Raw genomic sequence first — 9861 nt, forward strand, 5'->3', positions numbered from 1 at the left:
AGCCTTGTGGCAGGGCGGAAGCCCTACACATGGGGAAATATGTAGTTTTATTGTATATTTTTGCATTATTTGTTGTAAATTGATTTCATTAATTGTTTAACTGATGTTGCGCTCCGCCGTGGACGATTACCTGTCTGTGTGGAGCAGCAGCTGAAAGCAATGAGCTGTTCCAGCAGGCAGGTGGGCGTGTCTCGGCAGAGCGTTAGTATAAAAACATAGCGATCGCTGTGATCGGGGCTGCTGCAAGGCCTGCCGTTTTCACGACACCTTTGATTTATAGTTTGTTGCATTGTGTTTTTATTTTTGAGTGTTTGTACAGTCGTGTATCGTCCTCTGTGCGCTACCATCGCTGGTAGCGTCACATGACATTATTGTTTACTTTTTGTTTATGTTTATTGATTAAATCCCGTGCGCCTGTGTCGGCGTATCAACGTCAATCTCTATCTCAGTCTCGTCTGTGTTCTCCTCGGCTACCTGAGGCAAGTTTACCAGGACTCTATCACAATTTGGTGTCAGAAAGGGATTGCTGTATCCTGCGCAATGGAAAATCAACCCGCGACAGAGAGACATTGAGGAGCAAACCCCTGAATTTTTTTGGGGGGGAGCAGGAGCAAGCCAACGACCACCAGCTTCAACCTGAGCGTCAGAGAGGGTGGAGCTTCGTGTCCGAAGGACTGGGAGGGAGGAGTGTCCAGCCCGAATGCCCGAGCGGCAGGAGCCCGGTCCAATGAGGGAGGTGCGTCCTACCGAGCGTCGGAAGAGAGAGCTGGAGCTCCGGCCCCAGAGCCTGAGGAGGCGGGCCAACCACTTGAGGAGTTTCTGCCTTCAGTCCAGCCGTTGCTGCTGAAGCCGTCACTCACGTTCTCTGACGTCATGGGACTAACACGCACGCAGGAGTGTTGCTGCCTTTGGTCCAGCCGTAGCTGCCGGAGCCATCACTCCCGTGCTGTGATTTCACCAGCAAGCAGAGTTTGAAAGACTTGACCGCCTCAGGGGCTGCCCTCTGCAGAGGAGCCCCGAGAAGGGACACAGGGTTTAGGGGGTCACCATGGGGTTAGACGGGCACCCCGGGATTAAAAGCCGAGAGAGAGAAAATAATGGTGACGGTGGGGGTAAATGTAATCATTTTGATAATTAATATTTGTGATTTAATGATAATGTTTAGAAATATAATTAGTGACGCTGATGGATTTGATGCTTGAGTGGAAGCTAACATTGGAGCCTGGCGTGTGTTGATTGTTGTTGCTGGCTCCAGTGTTCCCTCCCACCCACCCTTGTGATTTGTTTGTTTTAAAAATATATATATATAAAAATTGTCGAATGGACCCCTACGGGTTCCATTCTGAGCGTGAGGATATGTGGCAGGGCGGAAGCCCTACACATGGGGAAATATGTAGTTTTATTGTATATTTTTGCATTATTTGTTGTAAATTGATTTAATTAATTGTTTAACTGATGTTGCGCTCCGCCGTGGACGATTACCTGTCTGTGTGGAGCAGCAGCTGAAAGCAATGAGCTGTTCCAGCAGGCAGGTGGGCGTGTCTCGGCAGAGCGTTAGTATAAAAACATAGCGATCGCTGTGATCGGGGCTGCTGCAAGGCCTGCCGTTTTCACGACACCTTTGATTTATAGTTTGTTGTATTGTGTTTTTATTTTTGAGTGTTTGTACAGTCATGTTGTGTATCCTCCAATATCCCCAAATGCTTTGTGGTATGTTTGGGAAAATACTCAGAGCAGGCGCCTGAAGGACTTGCTATCAGTGTACACTCTGCACTAGGTATTCATTTTTATGCTTCAAAAAATCTGTGAGCACATCTCTGTTAAACTAGTGGAGAAAATAACAAAAACACAGCGTTAAATTAGGCGACTGCAAAAATGAAATGCGAGTTAAAAGTAGGATCGGGTATGAACAGATTACCTAATGTGTCAGCTCTGTTTGAAATAAAATTAAGAGGACCAGAATTAGGCTCAGGCAAGATATGAAGGTAAAAACAAAGATTGTTTTGTAATTAACAGCTTTTTCTGAGTTTAATTCACTATGTAACACAATTTTTGTTCCTGGGTAGTAAGTGTTATTTCCTAATTGCTTATGCCTCAAAAGTATAGAAAATGGCTATTATTCCCCACAAACTTTGCTTTTGTGACCAGGACAGTGATATTTTGAAATTTACCTATTTTCCAGAACATTCCAGATAGATTCAGTGCTGAGTAAACTTGGAGTAACTTCTAGAACATTCTAGAACTTTCCAGTAATATAAATAGTAGTATAAATACAGGGGCCTTAATGAGAAAACGGGCGAATTTGTGTCTTTTCGTTCACATAAAGTCAGAAAAAACAACATATGAATCCAAATGAACATGTATTTATACTAAAGTAATTCAAAAATGACTACAAAAGATTTAGAAGTGAGTAGTTTTTCGAGATTTACGATTGTACTGTAAATCACTTTCATGAATCAGCCCCCAAATGTAGTCTCCCATCATGTTCTCGTTATACTGTCCTTGGTAGCGGAGTTCAAAGTCCAGTATATCCTGGTGGAAGCGCTCGCCTTGCTCCTCTGAGTACGCTCCCATGTTCTCCTTGAATTTATCAAGATGAGCATCAAGGATATGGACTTTGAGGGACATCCTACAGCCCACTGTGCCGTAGTTCTTCACCAGAGTCTCAACCAGCTCCACATAGTTTTCGGCCTTGTGATTGCCCAGGAAGCCCCGAACCACTGCGACAAAGCTGTTCCAAGCCGCTTTCTCCTTACTAGTGAGCTTCTTGGGGAATTCATTGCACTCCAGGATCTTCTTTATCTGTGGTCCGACGAAGACACCGGCTTTGACCTTTGCCTCAGACAGCTTAGGGAAGAAGTCTTGAAGGTACTTGAAGGCTGCCGACTCCTTATCTAGAGCTCTGACAAATTGTTTCATAAGGCCCAATTTGATGTGCAGTGGTGGCATCAGCACCTTCCGGGGGTCCACCAGTGGCTCCCACTTGACGTTGTACCACAGAGAACTCGGTCCGCTGTGGCCAGCTGGGGGCCAACCTCTGCCTCCACGGTAAGGGGGCTGGATGACCCGACGGGACTGGTGATTTGCTGGGTCGTGGTCCGGGAGCGAAGTTCGGTGGTGGTCCTTTGGTAGAGGAGGGAGGGGTGCAGTCCAGCAACGTGGTGCGGGCGGACACGAGGGAGTCCTCAAAATTCTCCGCCAGGGCCACGGCCTGTTCCAGAGTGGTGGGATTGTGCCGGCGTATCCACGCTTGCGTCTCTGCCCCGACCACATGGCAAAATTGTTCCATTACAATGGCTTCCCCCATCTGGATCCCAGTTTTCTGGCTGGGGTTCAGCCATTGCGCCATGTGGTCGCACAAGCGTTGGGCCACCACCCTGGGCCGGGTGTTTGCTGGTCGCTGGAACTCCCGGAAGCTGACTCGGTGGGTCTCCCCCGTGATATTAAGGCGGCGGAGGATAGCCTGCTTCACTAACTCGTACTGGCTGGCGTCTTCATCAGTCATGGCCCGGTATGCTGCTTGCGCTTCTCCCATCAAGCAGGGGCCAAGTTGGCTTGCCCAGTACTCCCGGGGCCATGCTGCGGTGGTAGCCAGCCGTTCGAAGGCTACGAGGTAGGCTTCGGGGTCATCCTCCGCCGTCATTTTCTGAGCCCGGGCCTTCGGGGCCACCATCACGGGGCCGGTTGCCGCCGACGTCATCCCCATCCCGACCCTTTCGATGAGAGCTGTGTACCGCTCCTCCCTCCTCCGTTCCTCAGCCTCCCTCCGGCTGTCCAACGCCTCCAGAATCGCGGATAAAGTGGTGGGGTCCATCCCACTCTGACACCACGTGTGACAGGAATGACTGAGTGGGTGGTGGGAAGAATAAAAGAGACTAGTCCCGGCTTTTAGTTATAATAATCCGCAGCTTTATTTTGCCACAACAGAAAATAATGGAACCGGGATACACAACGATGTGTAACCTGGCAACCACAAAGCAAAACAAACAGGGGGAAATTGGAAAAACCAAAAACAACGAAGAATGTCAATAAACCAAAACAAAACAACAGTCCGTCCTTCCTCCTTTCCCCCAGGTACACAGGGCGGAACCAGTGCAGCACTTCCGGGTTTGCGCTCCTCCCGTCTTGCTCCGGAGCGTCCCGTTAGTGCTCTAATGGGTGCAATAAAACAAGGGGTTAACAGGGAACCTCTGTGCCACACAACCTTCCTTCTTATTTCCCTTCCCCTCGTTATTTGTACTCCGTCCGTTTACTTCCTCTCTCTCTCTCTCTCTCTCTCTCTCTCTCTCTCGTCGTCTCTCACGCAGTACCTTGCCAGAAGGAACAGAACTCCGGACCACGCCCCCTTTTGTACGCTCCGTCCCGCTCCCATTGGGCAGCGCGGGCAACCGCCATTGACCAATGCGCGATTGCCACAGCGCTCCCCGTCTGGGTTGGTGACGTTGCGCACCGTGGACCCGCCCCCCCTTCCAAGATGGCCGGCTTCCACCTCTCCTGGGGATGTCTGCTCCTCCTCCCCAGCACCGTCACCGGTCGGAAGGGAGATCTAAAACAAGAATTCACTCTCTCTTTGTCACAGCCTATAATAAAATTATGCATTTACTAGATTGGCTTTAGTTAATTTACTTTCGGAGAGCAAAGTTTTGTCTTTTCTCCTTTACACAAAATTAGATACCACAAATTAGTATAAATGGCTTTTTTGAAAAACAAGTGTTAGTAAAAAAAGATGTAGCCCTTTATGTAATGGTTCTACATTCTATAATATTTCAGAATTAGAACTGATCTTTCAAAATCATTTACCCATGAACCAATGAAAACCTTAAAATAAAAGGTATACCACCATAACTGAACTGAACCTTGAACCACTGAACTGAGCAACTGCTACATTTTACAGTACCTTTCTCTTCATTGCTGCTTAGTAATTCTCTTGGCCAGGTTGAAGCCACATTTTGAGTTGTGGATTCCCTGTCTTTTTTGAGGAGACACTACCAGATTTTGTCAATTTTTCACAAGTGAGATTTGCATGAGGGCTGTAATTCTTTACTATCACTGATGGCCTCACTGCCTCACTTTGCACCAACACTGTTGAGCTGCTTGTCAATGGAGAACTACATATTTCTGCACATGTATCTGTCAGTACCTGGAATTCATCTCTATCTGGAGAAGCACTTGTTACAGAGGACATGCCAACAGATTGCTCTGCCACTTTGTCCTGTAGGGCTTTATATGATTTACATTGTACTTTGTTTTTAGAATGTCTCCCTGCTGATTCCTTAATGTAACAAGTTTCCCTAAAAGAGACTCTATAGTGTAAGGACCAGAAAAGTCTGCCTCAAGCCTCCCACCCTTACGGCCCTTCTTCCTGGCATTGTACAATAAAACTTGATTTCCCACACTGTACACTACGTCTTTGTACTTCTTAAGCGTACGTTTTGCATATACCTCTTTCTGCTTCTGTTGTGATTTAGAAGTATTAATTTTTGCTTTTACATGTGCTGCTTCTGATGTTGCCATCCTTGTTTTTTTGGCTTCATCATATGTGGAAGCATCTGGCAAGATAACTGTTGACAGCTATGATAAATAAATATAAAAAATAAATAAATACAACTCTACATTTATTTCTAGATTTTGTAACACTTTTTAACTACAACAACCTTCCACAGCCTCTTATTTTGGCTGTATATATATATATATATATATATATATATATATATATATATATATATATATATAGTGGTAGAGTGACCGGTGACCAATGCAACCTTTGGTACGAAATGCACAAAACACTAGCGTTGCAGTGGAAACGCTGTAGCGTCCATTTATTCTTTGGGTGCAAACACAAAAATAAACAAACAAAAACAAACCCTACTCCAAAAAGGAGGGCTAACTAGACACTAATCCCTATCTAAGACAGGATAGCTAAGCTGTTTCCCTGTACACCCACCCCAGTATCCAACCTAGTAACAGTTCTTCTTGAATACTCACAGTTCTCTTTCCAAACCACCATATATCTCACTCCACTCCTATCTCCCAGGTAGTTCCTCGCTAACTGAATTTTAGGTTGCTTTATATAGCCATAACCCTGCCCTAACCAGATACTCCTGTGTCTGGTTACACAATTAACCGCTGTCATTTTGACCATTGCCTTCTGTGAAACGTAGACTTTTAGTCGGCCATTTTACCCCATTACACACAGTATACAGACAGTTATTCATTGTGGGAACAGAATTGTTTTCATTCTGTTACTTACATATGCATTATTATACACTTTACCATGTGTCCGATTAACCACTCTGTCACTATATACACATATATACAGTGTGTGTGTATATATATATAGACTATTGTTAGACTATCATTGGCCTTAATTGGCCCACACCTGTAGCCTGTAACAGCCAAATGCCTGGCTGGTAAAAGGGAGCATGTGCCGGCAGTCTGGTGGGTTGTTTGTTTTGTTTTCCTGCCTGAGAACCTCTGGGGCTTATCTACCACAAGACTGGAATAAGAATAACAGGAATCAGTGTCGGATAACGTGGTGGTCCTTTGCGTCTGCAATTCCCTGTTCTCTACAGGGGCTACGAGGAACGACCTGTCCGCTGCTGGGATCCATAAAAGACTGGACTGCAGAGTAAGGGTAGAAGAAGCCAAGCAAGCTGGAAAAACCCAAACCCCAGGTGGAATGACCTATTCACCAACTGGACGTGGTTATTGGTCCAGTTGGTTTACATCGGCATTTTTGTTTTGGTGGTTTTGTTTTGTTTGAAACCTTGTTTGAACTGTTTACTTTCGTTATGGACACGGCTCGATAACGCAGCTGACATTGCAGTATAAGAGCAAGCCTTATAAAATACTGAAATAAAACCGTGCTTTGTTTTGGAAACTCCTGTCTGTTTTCTCTGTGTGCACCCACCCGCTCACAATATATATATATATATATATATATATATATATATTCAAAAGCTGGTTCTACAGCTGGCTGAGACAATAAACTTATAGGCAATTCTTCTGGTACTTCAGAAGGAAATCTTGCCTCTTCCATACATCAGAAAGAAAGGGCTAAACTTTGTACTTGTATGGACTTTTGATCTGAGTGAAAACAAAATGGCATCCAAGTAGATGTTCCAATCATTCTGATGATCATCAACGAGTTTTGCAAGAGCCCTAAAATTAAATAAATGGCAATAATATTTGTTTAACTAATACATTTTATTTATGTATGATGGCTGAATTACTTCTTGATGTTGTGGTTAGTTTTCTCATCAAGGCCATTGGTTTGGGGGTGATATGCAGCAGTCACACTGTGTTTTATCAACATAAGTGAACATATTGAGTTATTCACCTTTAAAATTCAAATAATAAATGCAAAAAATGAATCATAAAACACACAAGTTTGTCCCTTTCACATGAACCTAAATAGACTAAAAGCCTGATTTATAGGGCTATTTTTAGAAAGCATGTACTTTACTGTATGTTGCTTGTGCAGTCTGGTAACCTGTTTATTTTCACTCTGGAAACCTCTGGGTACTTGTACATTTCTGAATTGACTGAAACTCTGGTGAAAACTTAACCTTGTGGTAAATAATTAAAGAATTTAACCTGAAATGTTATAGATACAGTACAAGCTCACTATAACAAACCTGTTGGGATCCAAGCCTTTTGTTCGTTACAGCCGAAGGATAATCAAAACAAGCAATAATGAAGTCGCGTTAACTACCCATACATTATTTATCATAAAATGAGCCCTGTTTTTATTTTTTGATTTTCTTGATTATTACAGTATTTGTTTTGAAAACAACCACTACTACTATACTAGGCTTACCAGTTGCCGCAAAAAATGGGTTTCTTGTCGTTTTTTCTCAGGAAAAAGCCGAGAAAACCATTCAATGGCCGAGTGGGAGCGACAGGAGCCGAGACAAGCCCCATACTTGCCCCTGGCATCACATAGGGGCGGTCAAAAGGAAACAAGCTTGCCATTACTGAATCAGCGCACAGAGAATATCACGGACATTTGCAGAGCTTTTTTGAGATGTTATAGTAATAAAATAATGGATCGCATTATTGAGGAGTTCGGTGATAAAATGAGTGATCAGGAGATGATTGATAGGTATGTACAACTATTATTATTATTATTATATATTTATTAGCATATGTGAAAGCGATAGCGAACAAAAGGGTGGGGCTGGGCTGGAGATGCCTAGTGAGTGCTTTGTTGATATGCAGGGCCTTTTAAACCCATTTGACTGTGGAAAAAAAACTTTTAAACAGTGCGTCTAAAATTAACTGCGTGTGTGAAAATAAATTGGACCTGACGCACGATTAATAAATGGACTGCAAAGGACTAATACCGATTTTGACGTTTCTATAACAGACAAGAGCCGTGATCTTATTATTTGCACATTACTGTATTATTATTTCTCTAGTTGCCTGTACACTACCACATGGACCGTTTGTGAAAGAAACTACTTTCTGAACCTACCTGCCTCTCTTTAACCAGTCATCTGACCGTGGCTCCTATCCTATGGTCACTGTTTAAACCTGACCAAGAACTAACCTCATTACCAAAGTTTCCTGCCCTTTCTAACACTTACATAGTACAGTATTTGTGACATGCATCCAGTATTCTGCGTTTATTAATAGTAGAACCCAGTCCAAAAACATGGAACTTTCAAAACCAGTCGAGTGAAAAATTGAAAAGCGCATTTGCAACATCCTTTTTTTTAAATGCAGCATTATTATACAGTATTGTAATTGGGATCCATGGACCATGTTCGTTATAGCCGGAGGTTCACAACACAAGAGGGCGCTATAGCGAGCTTGTACTGTACTACAATATGCCACTAGGCACTCAAACATGCAACAATAATAGGACAGCTAACCATGACCTGCTTCTTTAGTAAATACATTACATAATCAAAATATCACTAACCATATTTAAACTGCAAAACAAAATCTATAGTTTAAATACTCACTTCATTAACAAACTCTCTTCCTTGATCTGAGAGGATTTGGAGAGGACAGCCATGTCAATATACTATAGTGCACAGACACTTTGCAACTTCCTTCACAGTCTTTGTTTTTAGTGGAAAAGCTTTGACCCATTTTGTGAAGTAGTCTGTAGCGGTTAATATATACTGGTATCCATCAGCAGTCTGCGGCAAAGTCCCAGTTAAACCAATCCCCACCAATTCCCATACTGTTGAAACCTTCAGAGAATAAGAAAGCTCAATGGTAGTAAATATAGCACTCATTTCCGGGACTCTGAATTTGAAATCATACTGAAAGTCTAGTCTTCTTGAGGAACACAACAACCATAGTTTATACTATAAAGTTACCTGAATACTCTGCAGTGTTGAATCGACCACAAGTGGTTTACCAATCTTTTGACATCTGTCACACTCAGCTACCTGAAATGTTAAAATAAAAAAATAAAAACATGATTTGAGATTTTAAGCTTCAAATCACTTTTTCTCAAAATACTCACACTAAACATGATCTCTGTGATAGTCAGAAATATCCTTACCCATTCCAAAATATCAACCATCATTCCTGGCCAGTAAAATCTGGATGACAAGGCATTTCTTGTTTTGAAAACTCCACTATGCCCCCCCCATGGGAGAGCAGTGGAATTCTTGGAACAGTTCCCTGCCACGCTCCCTTGTCATCACCACCTTTCTTGCTGTTCCCTTTGCAGAATAATACAGCTCTCCATCTAAATAAATGGAACAAATGCTTATTTCAGTGGTTTAGTAGGAGGATATGTCATATCAGCAATTTGTCCCAAGAAATTCCAGAAAACCATTTAGAAAAGCATGAGTTTAAGGTATTCTAAATCATATTGCAGGGTCCACATATTTCAGTGAC

General features: G+C 43.1%; 1 long non-coding RNA gene across 1 annotated transcript; it reads right to left on the reverse strand.

Annotated features, from left to right (window-relative positions):
- Window positions 1-4505: 4505 nt before the first annotated feature.
- On the reverse strand, window positions 4506-9394 carry LOC131737637 (uncharacterized). Its single transcript, XR_009329283.1, has 3 exons — window positions 9333-9394; window positions 8970-9203; window positions 4506-4546 (listed from the first exon to the last, which is right to left on the reverse strand). It is a non-coding gene; the product is annotated as an uncharacterized LOC131737637 (long non-coding RNA).
- Window positions 9395-9861: the final 467 nt, after the last annotated feature.

The sequence above is a fragment of the Acipenser ruthenus genome, chromosome 7, assembly GCF_902713425.1.
Source record: "Acipenser ruthenus chromosome 7, fAciRut3.2 maternal haplotype, whole genome shotgun sequence".
Classification (NCBI taxonomy): Eukaryota; Metazoa; Chordata; class Actinopteri; order Acipenseriformes; family Acipenseridae; genus Acipenser; species Acipenser ruthenus.